The sequence below is a fragment of the Nylanderia fulva genome, unplaced genomic scaffold, assembly GCF_048542155.1.
Source record: "Nylanderia fulva isolate GAGA-0341 unplaced genomic scaffold, ASM4854215v1 Scaffold128, whole genome shotgun sequence".
NCBI lineage: Eukaryota > Metazoa > Arthropoda > Insecta > Hymenoptera > Formicidae > Nylanderia > Nylanderia fulva.
The window spans coordinates 86,907-99,995 of record NW_028189496.1 but is presented as its reverse complement, the minus strand read 5'-3'; the positions used below and the strand labels follow the sequence as shown (position 1 = coordinate 99,995).

At 41.0% G+C, this 13,089-nt stretch overlaps 1 pseudogene; it reads right to left on the bottom strand.

Annotated features, from left to right (window-relative positions):
• Positions 1 to 464: 464 nt before the first annotated feature.
• LOC146724502 (uncharacterized) lies at positions 465 to 1,568 on the bottom strand (annotated as a pseudogene).
• Between the last annotated feature and the right edge of the window lie 11,521 nt (positions 1,569 to 13,089).

Sequence of the window (13,089 nt, the reverse complement as noted above, 5' to 3'; positions counted from 1 at the left end):
GTTGTCATTCAGTAGTATTTTGGCGGTGCGTCACTGACTTACACAGAATCCGGTATTATTGATATTTTCACTAAGACTTTTCTATATATTCTCTGCAATAAATATCTCTTTGTTCAATAACACGAGGTATGAGAGATACGAGCGGCACACGAGAGCACGAGCACGAAACATGTTGTGACACGTGAAAACCCGGCCGACCAGGACATGCGCAGCGCATTGCGCACTAGCGCCTAAAATTATCAGGATTAAAAGTCACTCTAAAAAAAATTGTAAAAAATAAAAATTATTGTAAGAAAATTATAATTAATAATAATAATAGAATTAGAATCTTCAGCTCAGACGTCCTCACAGAACTAAACGGAGGATGTCTACAGGACATAAAATAAACGTCTTATTTTGGATATAAAAAGACACAACCAAAATTTATATGTATTAAACGAATGTTATCGATAAAAATTAAGTTTTTAACTACAGGGTATCTCGATATATTGTAAGATGTCCGGAATATGTCTTTTTAAAGTCCTACAACTGTCCATCGCAGTTGAAATTTTAACAGGACGTCCGACTAACGTACTTTGGACGTCCCACAAATGGGGACATGTGAGGACATATATCGGACGTCCGAATAACGTACTTTGGACGTCCCACGAATGGGGGACATGTGAGGACATATATTGGACGTCCAAAGGACGTACATGTGTTGTGTGGGGAGCTGGTGCATCAGCTATAAAACACCTAAGATGTATAGGTAATTTGTTTCCTTTAATAATTATCCCTTCATTTGCCAATATTCTTTTAATATCTACAATAAATTTCTCAAAAAATAAATTTGGATTGTATGGTTTTGCAGTGCCTTTATATATTCCTACTATTATTGGCTTTACATGCCTTATATTACTAAGTCTGCATTGAATTGGCCAAAAATGCACACTTCCTGATTTGTCTAAATTGCACCCATCAGTATGGAAATGAATATCTATTTGACTAGGAAGAGAATCAAAAGAAAAACGCGAAAGTACTTCAATAATACTTGTTTCCACATCAAAATGAATATATTCCCCTGGTTCTATTTTCGAAACAATAATTTTAACTCGTGGAGTATTTAGAAGAGTTCTAACGTTCTTGGGCAAATCACGAAAGCAAGAATGGCTTTGTAAAAGGGATAGAATACTATTACCTTGAACATGAGTCAAATGATTGTCTACAAAACAAGATGCCAATTTTTCCTGGAATGATGATTCAATGGAAGAAGTACTAAAAGACAAAGAAGCATCACTATCAGAGAAAAGACTATTATAATCAAAGCTGTTTTCCTGAGTATTTATATTATTATTATTACTATAAATATTGTTTTCAAGATTGGCTGTAAAAGAACTACATTCTGTATGCGATGGACCTGGTATATCATCTTGAATATTACTAACCGTATTTGACTATCTCATACAATTTTGTGAACAATTTTTATGTAAATTATTTCTAATTTCAGAAATGATATTTTTCTTTTGTCTTAAAGATACATTGTGTAAACGTTTACGTGAAATAGAATGTTTGACTATAAATGGTTTCATAATTACTTATAGTTGTATTACATATCGTATATGCAGTTTCCTAGATTTATATATCCTTCTGCAACAGTATCCTTTTTAATTGGGATGAGAATATGCGATGGAAGGTCCTTCCAAAACTCAGCAACAGACTAAAAAAGTTTTAAAAAGTTTTATTTTACACAATAGAAATATTTCTGCGGTTTGCCGCACGGCAAATAGCGATACACATAATCTATGATTTATTTTTATGGAAAGGCAGGAAGTTGATGAAAATAGTGAGACTGTTGAGATTTTATGTATCAAAAAATCCATGAAAAATGAAAGCATTATTTCTATACCTGTCCACAACTGATATAACCCAGTAAACATCGAAATCTTGTAGAAATCTAAAAGATATCTCATTAAAGAAATCTTCAAGATATTTCTAAAAGATATCCAGGAGATATCTAAAAGATGTCTAAAAATACTTATACTAATAAATACCCAGATAGCCAAGCCTGCCAATAGCATGCTTTGCAAACTGTGCACTACATACCATATACTATGCTGGTATAATTTTGGCAATAGGTTAGCATGGTCTGCCGTTTCAAATAATAGCTGCAGAAAAACAGCAGAAATGAAGCAGGATCTGTATCATAATATGATGGTAGAATGCTGTAAAAATTAAAACTGATTTTGCCGGCATTGAAATGATATAAGTAAAGCATGACGTGTCAGCACAATATATTAACAAAAATAAATTAAAATGTAATATAAAATAATATATCACATTAGAGAAATATTAATCATATCATAAATGGAGTTTATCTACGATCATGTGTGATTGCAGAGATCCGTCAAAAATTAACATATGTACTGCTATTTCTGATATGGTTATGGCAGAAACATTGTATAAGTGTATTTTCTATATTTTAAATTATTATTATGTGTGATCTCTGTTTTACATGCGATGATGAAAGAAATAATATAATATTCCAATTGTATCATATTTTCCCCAAGTTAACTCCGAATGATTCCTTCTCTTTCTACATCATTGAGAGAGAAGTGATATATTATAACTTGGTCAGGGAGTGTGCTTGTACTATGAAAATTTGGTTACGCGATCATTGCCTCCGCACCGTACCGTCCGTCCCATTTTGTTAATAATTTTACATCCACATGATTGCGCACATTTTCCATCGTCTTGTCAAATACCGTATTATTTATTAATTTATATAAATTTTTTTTAAAATCGTTTTTCGCTTGTGTTCTAAAATGTGTGTTGAGTTCGATGTATTTTTGAAGCCACGCTGACTGAGTAAATTGTAGTATGTGGCATATTTTTGTTATGCGAAGTCCGTGGCGTGTGCACTGCTGCAGATTACGATAGTGTATTACGTAACGCTTCTTATCGTAAAGCGTTGCGAGGAGTTTATACTCCCGCTTGCCGAGCGGCTTGTCGCGTGTCGAGCAAAACGGTAGGTCAATGTGCGCGTCATGAAGATGCTGCGGATACTCTAAATCTACTTCGAGAACATAGCCTATAGGCGAGTCGAACGCAATAGATGATATATCAAAATTCGATACATCATCGATCCACCGAAAATCGGCATACGGCAATGGTTGACACATTGCCCATCCGTACAAATTATTTACATCAAAATACATGAGGTAAGATGAGGGTTTCGATGGGTCGTACGATTGCATGTACTTGTTATTAGCCTGTGCGTATCGACTTGAACATTGACTAAGGCCGCCGCGTATACCTCGTTCGACAAACATTACCATGTCAATGTCTGTTAATAATTCAAATTTTATATTTGTATGTTTTAACATGGCGTCCCATGTATATCCGGGGAGAGTATAATAATACGCGGGATCGAGTCCATAACTTTTAATACAACTGTCGCGAAAATTTTCAAATATATCGGCCAATAACAAGACATCAATTTTTAAATGTAAATCAATATATTCGCCTAGAGTTCGAAAGGAGAATCGGCTTCAGACGGTCTCGGCGTGCGCGTAATCACTCTCGGATACTGTGTCGCCGGTTAGAGAGCTGTAAAATGAGTCGCGCGGCGGTAAACATGTGTCTTGTAATCTGTCCACGCAGTCTATGTATTCATATGGAAAGACGCCCTTTTGTGTCAATAAATTAAACGTATCTGTCGATAAATTTTGATATTCTGAATGTAAAATTTTTAGTTTATCTTTATCCAAAAATGACGCTAATTTGTCAAGACTAGCACTGAGAAAATTATACGAATCGATAAACCGTAATTTAATATAATTTTTCGAAATATTGTCTTGCATCAATCTAACAGTTTTCGAGAATGATATATATTTTTCTTTCGTTATCGGCAGTAATTCGATTTCCCCTTCAAACGCTGTGGCTATGTCCTTGATAATGAAATGCGCGTCGTAATCTGATAAATTATGAAAAACTATAGGAATACAAAATGATTCTTTGTAATTTAAGTTACAATTTGAGTGCGCAGGACCTCTGTACCGTCCAGTGAGATGGCAATGATCGCGAACACGTGTATTGTCTTCGTCAAACGGACGTTCGCATATATGACAATGTGTCGCGGTGCGAAATTTTAACCACGCGTCAGGCGTTAAGATGTTGGTAATTTTTGGCATCTTCGGTTTTTGTCAAAACACACTCCAAGTCAGCGTACACCACAAACGGCCGCTCCTTTCTCGTGTAGTTGTCAAAGCCGAGCCACTTGTCCTTGTCGCTCGGCAACCGGATAGCGCAGTCGTTCAATTTTCCGCAGTCTATCATATGCGCTTGCAATTTATCCTCCGAAAAGAAATAGTGTAAACATCTGAAAATACACCATCCAAATATGACTCATCTCAGCCCATTGTAAAAGTCTTATTATCCTGTCAAATATTACATGACACTCATTGTCTGGAATGCTAGCTAGAGATCTCATTATCTTGAATAAACAACTTCTGATTGGCTGATTTGAGGAACATATTGAATAAAGTGCTTGACAATTTCTTAATAGTGGAGGCTCCAATCTATCAGGATTTATAGATACAGATAGTACGTTAGCCAATGCCTTCCACCTATTTTTGAACCACCCGTCTCGATTTACTTCTGTTACATTTTTTCCTATCAATATTAATGTAGATAAGGCAACGACGGTGAAAGATTGTGGTGACGTGTCGAATGATTCTAGACCCATTGCTTTGGCTAATTCCTCTCTTATCTCCATTGTAACTATACTTTCTCTTGTTCTCCAAGTTGTCAGTTTAACTTCTGCATTGCATCGTGATAGAAATGTCTCTAGTCCAGAGTCTCTTATAGAGCTATAATAAGTGTATGATGCTAAAATAGTTATAGTCTCTCCTAACAACTCAACAAATTTAGGATTATTCTCTTGCCACTCCTTAGAGTATAATCCAGCCAATGCAAATACATGTATGCAGCTCCTCTCATAATCACTTAAAAGGGTCTAACCCTATATAGCAGTATACAGCCAAACTTTTTTTCACTTGGGGTATAAAAGATATTTTGTTATATATTTTATGTCCTTTACCTGCTGAAAATCCTGCATTTTAAACAGTGAACCTGTCCTCCTCAAGATAGAAGTCTTGATGTTCTGCCGGAAGCCCTCGGAGGAATTTGATTCTCTTGTTGTTTATTCTTTGAGGCTTGTACTCAGTTATATCACCTTGAGTTGTCATGGTTAATAATATTAGAGGTGTATTTTTAAAAAATTTTAATTAAAATTGTTAATATAATTTACGTGTAATAAATATATACTTATCGATCGCATATATATATTTTTGACCATTGTGTTTGCTCAGTTGCGAGCTCACGAGGCGAGACAGATTCTTTATGCACACGAAATGTCTGACGCTGTTTTCGTCCTCCACGTACAGCAGATTGACGTGTCTGTTTTTCTTTTTTTTCGAAAGACGTAGCGGGACGATGTTCTTGTTCTCGATGATGTACACGTTTACGGAGATGTCGTTTGCAAGTTCAAATTTTTTAATTTGATTCACAGTCACTGGAAACTCAATGTTTTGGAGATTCAGCACTGTAGTGTAATGCGGATAGGAGGATTCTCGTTCCACATTTCTTTCAGCGGGGTAAAGAGCGGCCACCACTGACCATGCAAAACACGCATTGTCTGCTGATCGCACATTAACAACCGCTCTCTTTGTCACAATTTTTTGCGGTATTTTGACATGACATCCTGCGCGCATTGAATTGCACTTGTTGATATTCACAGTTAAATCTATTATCCGCGACAATGCCCAGCCGCTATCGCGTTCTTGGAACTCTTCTAGCGATGCTAGCGTGGGCTCGATTACGCGGCACTCGTATTACTCGCGTACATCAGACGTTCAAAAGAGTTCAAAGTTTCTCGTGTTGATACTTTTATTGGCGCGTTTATCACCAGATACAAACTCGCCGTTGAAAACAGTGTTCACCTTTACACTGATGTGTCTCTGCAGCACATTCTCCACGTTCTCGACTACAATGTCTGCGGCATTTTCTAAAAATTGATGCGGTTCGATATAGTCTGCGTTAATTACCGCGCCGTTCAGTATACGGCTATCGAACGCCGTATCGATTTCGCGCCAAACAAGTCTTTGCGCGTTATTGCCGCCGCCACTGTATTCAGGCATGGATCCACCGACATACCGTCTCTGCAGGCGCACCTTTGCACCCTCGAGTTGCGCTATTCTAGCCACCAGAGATTGTTTATGTCCAATCGAGAGACGCGGACGCTTGACACGGCTGCGTCCTTCCAGCTCTTCGATAAACTCTTCGCACTCTTGCAGCCATCCGAAATATTCGCCCAAGGTGGAGACTTGGCGGGAACGCTCCAACAGGTCGCGCTCAACATTCTCCGCGTTCTCCACTTTTTGTAAAAAATTCACTTGAACTACACAGATATAACTACTTTGATTACTTTGAACACACTAAACTTTTTTTCTTGCACACCGAATGAGGAAATCATGCGCTCTCGTGGTCACCGTACTTTGATTTGACCCGGCAGCATCAGGGTCCTCATTATATATCCCGTTCAACCCTTTGTTCGTTAACGTACGAACGATTATTTAACTTCCCCGGTATGCGTATCTTCCCGGTGATAATTCGTAGGAATTTTTTCTAAGAAAAAATTTAGATAACGTAGTAATTGATATCTGATTATAAAGCGGCCGCTGATTTTCGGCGCTCGCCAAAGGAACGATATAAGATTTCACAGCTTTTGTTTAACTTCCCCGATTGATTTCTCCTCGTGGATAATTCGTAGGAATTTTTTCTAGGAAAAATTTAGATAACGTAGTAATTGATATCTGATTAGCAGCCGCAGATTTTCGACGCTTGTTTTGTTTATAAATTCCTGCAGCCGCTGGTTATCGGCGCTGGTATTTCTTTCTAAAATAAACAATGAAGAACCGTCGCTTATGGGGAAGGGGGTACCGCGAGGGCAAAATGCAATCCCCCGCAAAAACATGTCTCGACGCGTTCGCCGCAGAATTCATATTAAAACGATTCTTTTCAAAATTCGTAAAAACGCATTACCTGCTAAATGAACATCTGGCAAAACAATATCCAATGGATCTTATTATTTCGGGGTCGATACCGTGCAAATATCCTTCCATCATTTTTTTATTTTGGTCTTGCTGATGCTTCTGCTGTTACTGCTTCTTTGATGAACGTTTGAATTTTTTGTGATGACCTTTGCAGAGACAGACCCGCTCTCCACAGGCTGTACCCTACTTAAAAAATCTTCACAAAGGACTATATCACCAGACGCTATCTATTTCGAAAAACAAACCAAGTGCCGAATGTTTACATCTCACGTTCGAGAGGGCCGGCGGGTCGCATCCATGCTTGGATCCGGCGGCTACGAGAGACACATGGAGAGGCGCGCGCTCTCCCATGCATTTGCGAGAGAAAGAAGAGATGCTAATGCAGAGAATGATTTTTTTATTTTAATTTATCTTTTAATTACTTTTTTATATGCTAGCAGGGTGTTGCAAGGGATGGGAAAACAAAAAGGTTTAATTGTATAATTTTTTATATATAGTATATAGTTTATTATAAATTTTGTGTATATTTACAAAAATTTGTGTGTGTGTGTGTGTGCGCGTGTGCGCGCGCGCGTGCGTGCGTGCGTGAATGTGCAATTATTATAATATAAAATTTATACAATTGCATAAATTAAAAATTTATATAAAATTATAAAAAGATACAAATATAAAAAGATATATAAAATAAAAATTATATAAAATAAACATATAAACGATATATAAAATTATGTAAGATATATAAAAATATATAAAAATTAATATAAAAAAAGGTCGGAGGCGAGAGAGGTACGGCGGCTCGGGATCCACGCTTGGATTCAGCGGTGCGGCGAGAGAGCCGGCGAGAGAGGCACGAAAAAGAGAAAGCCAGCGCGGCGAGAGAGAGCCGGCGTGCCGCATCGGTGGTTGTGAGAGAGGCGAGAGAGGCTCACGCGGCGGACTGTAGCTAGGTACCTGCACACAGAAATATAATTTAATATTTTTTTATTATATTTTTTTTGGTATTTTAATATTTATATATGTATATACTTACATCCTTGGCACATTGGGCACATGTTGCCCAGGAAGATTGTAAACAATTTTTCCTGGCAGTCGATGCAATAGTGATGCGGCACATTTCTGTACCGCATCGTCTCGTGCCTCTCGATGACGTCAATGATTGCAAATCTATCCCTGTTTCTTATGAAACAGGGAATGCAGATTTTGATGGATCCGTATGGTGATACGTACGAAAAGAACACGCACACCCTCGTGTTCTCATCGAGGGATACAATTTCCGCATTGTTTAGCGTAATCTCGCGAGACAATCACGCGATCACTTTTGTAACCATCATCGATTAATGGCTGGTGTTCCTCTGCTTCTTCTTCTTCTTCCTCCTCTTCTTCTTGTTTAACGATGTTTGGCACGAATTCTATCTCCATTTCTCCTTCAGTATCATCCAGGACGATATTCACCTTCCTGTCATACACAGGATCGTACATGTCGTACTCCTTGTCGTCGACCACCTCGTCGACCGCCTCGTCATCAGAGATCATGATGACTTCCATCTCGTCCTCAGAAACGTCGAACACAATGATGTCTTTATTCTTAGAAATTGGGCACATTTTTTTACACACAATCCAAGTCACACAAAATGAGTTAATGTTTTTACTTCCCTACTTTCGTTAAAATATGGCCAAATAAACTTTTTTCGCGGACCGGTCAGTGTGCTGTTAAATCCTGGACTATGATTTGAGAGCGCATAGATCCTCATTATATATCCTATTCAGCCCTTTGTGCTTCACGTGCGATCGAACTTATCTCAGAAAAAAAATGATCGGTTATAAAAGAGCAGCCGCGGCAGCAGCCGATTATCGTTCTGTTTACACCTCATGAAAATATGTCTCGACACATTTACTACAATTCTCTCTTACACGCGTGATAAAACTTATCTCATAAACATTGATATACTCTTTGCATTCACTTTTCTAATTGACATTAATGGTAATCATTGGGATTATCGAGTTCTGTTATGTTGTTTCGATGGCTTTCGCCAATGAATCATTTTACATGGAGAATCATATATAGTATTCGCAAAGAGACTTTTGTACAGCTCTTTCGTGTTACGTTTTTTGAAACCTATTTAACGCGCATGTATTGCCTGCACGATTGAGTTTACATGAGTTTTGCTCGTAAGCGCTGGTATCTTCGCTTAGGCATATTCTGCGTATCACTTTTCTTCAAGTTCGGCAATGCGAGCTTTCCGTGATTTTTCATAAAAGAGCAATAATTTTCTAGGTCTTAAATTACCATTATATCTATCTGGTGGTGGACATTGGTCTTCCAAAATGTCGATACATTGCGACCGTCTCTCCGTCCTCTCTCGTCCAAAAGAGAGAGAGTGCGAGAGAGACCGCTGCGCAACCTCGTCGTGCCGCTCTCCTTTCTTACAATCGTCACTCCGTATCGTAATTTTTGGGCGCCAGGTACGGTCAGGCCGCACCACTCATTAATATCGCGACAATTAATCAGCGGGCACGACGGCTCAGCCTCGGAAGCTCGGTATCAACAGAGGGTAGAGTGTCGTGGTTCTTTCTTTAAGGAGAGTCGGAATCGCCGTCTCGGCTGGTCGCAGACTTCCGTCGCCAAATTCGAACGTCCGCTCTCGGGAGTGACGATGTTGCAGGTCCATTCTGGGCGGTCCCGTCCACACCTCGTACGGCTGCATGAGGGTGTTCGTGACAGCCTTCCGCTGGGGGAGAGCGTCCCGGGGTGATTGGTCCCGGACGATCTCCGAGTTTCCTTCGACGAGTGGTGACGGGCCCCTCAGGGGTGGTCATCCTTGTGGAGGGATGCGGGCGCCTTTCCTTCCCCGTTACGGACCGCTGTTGTTCGTTCACTCGAGGCTGTAACGAGTTCACTTGCAGTATCTTTCTCTTTCGTACTCGGTACTGTGTACATTTTATTGCTCTTTTCTACTCACCGGGCCGGTCGCTCGGTCTCCGTTTCTCCCTTTCCGAGGTCGTTTCTCCGCTGTTAGCCTGGGTCCTCTTCTCTCTAGAACAATTCAAACTCTCCTAGTCCACCACTTCGATCCCGATACCGAGTAAGGGCGAGTCAGCGAAAAGGTCGCCGCTCGAAACGCAAAAACTCGAAAAATGCTCTCAGACGCCTCCCGGCCGGGCGCGACCGCTTTTGTGACTGGCTTCCAAAAAGACCATGTTACAATATTTATCACAGTCTTTTAATCAATCGTAATAGGAATATTTATTTTTTCTCCCAGTTTTTAACCCTTTTCTTTCTATACACTGCACTATCAGTTTTTTCCATTTTATCGAGGCACTTGGACACATATTTTTCCATTAGATTGGCCATTGACTATCACACCAACTTTCAATAATTCAAATGGCATCTCGTGCAACGGTACCCCCTCACCTAAAAAATAATTAAATGATTTAAATATAGCACATTTTAAATCAAGAAACTTATACTATAATCGAACTCTGTTTAGAAAGAATGTTTGTTTCAATCACAATCACAACATACCATTTTCTATTATTTCTATTATTATTATCAATAATGTTATTCACCAAATAATTATAGTATCAATAATGTTTTGCGGTTTATTTTACAATTCATAATATGTTAGGATTATAAAGTTCTATATATATATATATTTATTTATGTATTGTAACCGTTATATTTTTTATTGTCCGTCGGATCGAAAAGGATCCGGGAAATAGGGCCGATGTAAGTGGCCGACGGCACACCTTCGGCGCGGAAAGCGGGAAATTCGCGTAAACACAAAAATATGTTTGTTTGGGCGCCAGGCGCGGGATCCGCGCCACTCTGAAATTTTTCAACTCGACAAATGACTTTTATAATTAGTAGATGTAGATCATCCCGAAAATTTCCGCGACGGCGACAATCGACTCGCTCAGGTCGTCAGGGGGTAGAGGGGGGAGTTCGGACGGGAGAGAGAACGGAATTCGAGAGAGGCTATTTGAAATCGCTCAAATATAACCAACATTAAATATATTTAGACAATGATGAACAAAGATAGACAAAAAAATAATAGTAGAAACTTAAGTACGATGATAGGTTCCGAAAGAAACTTACGATTCGTTCGATATATTACGGAGAGATCTCCGCTTGAATAACGCCGCAATACAGATAAACGAGGCCGAAATTTTATTCGAAAAAATACAATACGGCGCATGCACGGCCGAGACGCGGCGCGTTGTTATTGTTCCGCGCCTTTGAGACGACCCGACGCGGTGATATCGGACGACACGCGGGACCCGGAAATACATTCGCACGCCTACGTGTCGAATAATTATTAACGCACGAGACTTAATAAGGTCCGTGCGGCGTATTAATTCCGATGGTCTCAGGCAATACAAAATTTCCGTAAACTCGAGTAGGTCCCGCGCGACTTCCTTTGAGATCGCTCACGCCGGTCGTTTCTCGCAATATTTCACAAAGGATCCGAAGACGGCACGGATAAGGATATGCGCGAGAAAGAATGCGCTAGGTCGGATGCGTGACTCTAACTAATTTTCTATTCTCCGATCTAGAACTCCAACAGACGAGAACGGTACAGTAATTACAAGACGATACCTTAAATTTTACATTAACGTGACAAAAATCGCGGCGACTGTCGGCGTATCCGCGGGAGAGAGAGCCTCTCGTAATATACGCGCGGGAGAGAGCACGCGGTCGGCCGGGCGCCGGGATAAATTCCACGCGGAACGAAACTCTAAATCAAACTCTCAAAATCGCGAAATTACCGGTGACTCTAATAACCGGCCGCGGCCGTGACACGCTTCTTCTCTCCCGAATACGGTACTCACAAAAAGAAAGAAGTTAGCGGCTTTACAATATGAGATAGGGCCGTTCGTCTCACCGGTATCGCCGGGTCCTCGAGTGCTTCGGCATCCGCGCAGGAACCTCTCCTCTCTCGCACGTCTCGCCGAACAGTGACGAGCAAGAGGCCTGCCGGGATCACGCCGATACTAAATTTGGCATTTTCCACCCGTGGCGCTCCTTATCCTGGCAGGGCCGCCGGGTACCCCGCGGGGCCCTGCGAATTTTCTTGATGTAAATTTTCCCTCGCCGTTCCTCTATGTTTCCGCTTTGGGTTCCGGTATTCCTCTTTATGGGCCGTCGGGAAGACTCCTACGAGGGCACCTCTTTGCGATTCCTCCCAAAAATCCGCCAGATCGATTGTTTGATCGATGGTGGGATTTGGTGTATCCGGATCTGCGGGCTCGAGGCAGGATGTCTCCTGCTGCGCCTTTCGTTCCCGGGGCTCTCTCGCCTCTCGCGAGAGAGTGGCCATCCCCGTCTCGGGCCGGAATCTCTGCGGAAGAAGGAACATTTTACGGCGGTACCCAGGTTCTTAACGGGATGGGCAAGCCAGAATTTTGGTGCGAAAATAATATTTACCGGGCGTGATCCGGACTTGGTGGCTCCTGCTCGGTCCTCAATCGTCCCCTTCGGCCTCTCCGTCCTCTCACTCTTTCTCTCTATTGGTTTCCTCGGTTGAGACACGTACCCTATGCAAAATTGCTCGCCGAAAACGCCAAAAATCGCTCAAACAAAAATCATACAAAAAGTAATTCGCGAAACGGAGGCGCGAAGCGCATCCTCCGACGCGGTAGAAAACGCAAAATGATTGTTCGGGTGCTCTCTCTCTCTCAAAGATTGGCGAGAGAGCAAAGGTTCCCGAAGTTCCCGCCTTCCCGGCCGGGCCCGGGCCTTCGGCCCTTGTAACGGACAGTACAAAATGTCACGTCACAACTCCCCCTTCCCAGAGGAGGACCCGGGGAGGTTTTACCAGGGACGAACGGTATTAGCCACCAATTTCCTTGCTAGGCAATATACTTCTGGGCCCCGCTTCGGTCCCCTGGAATCAAAGTCATCTCTCTCGCAAAACAGCCGACACATAAATCGTGCGATACACCAAGCGACTCTTAATCCAGCACTCACTCACTCACTCTCTCTACTCTCTCTCCCCCC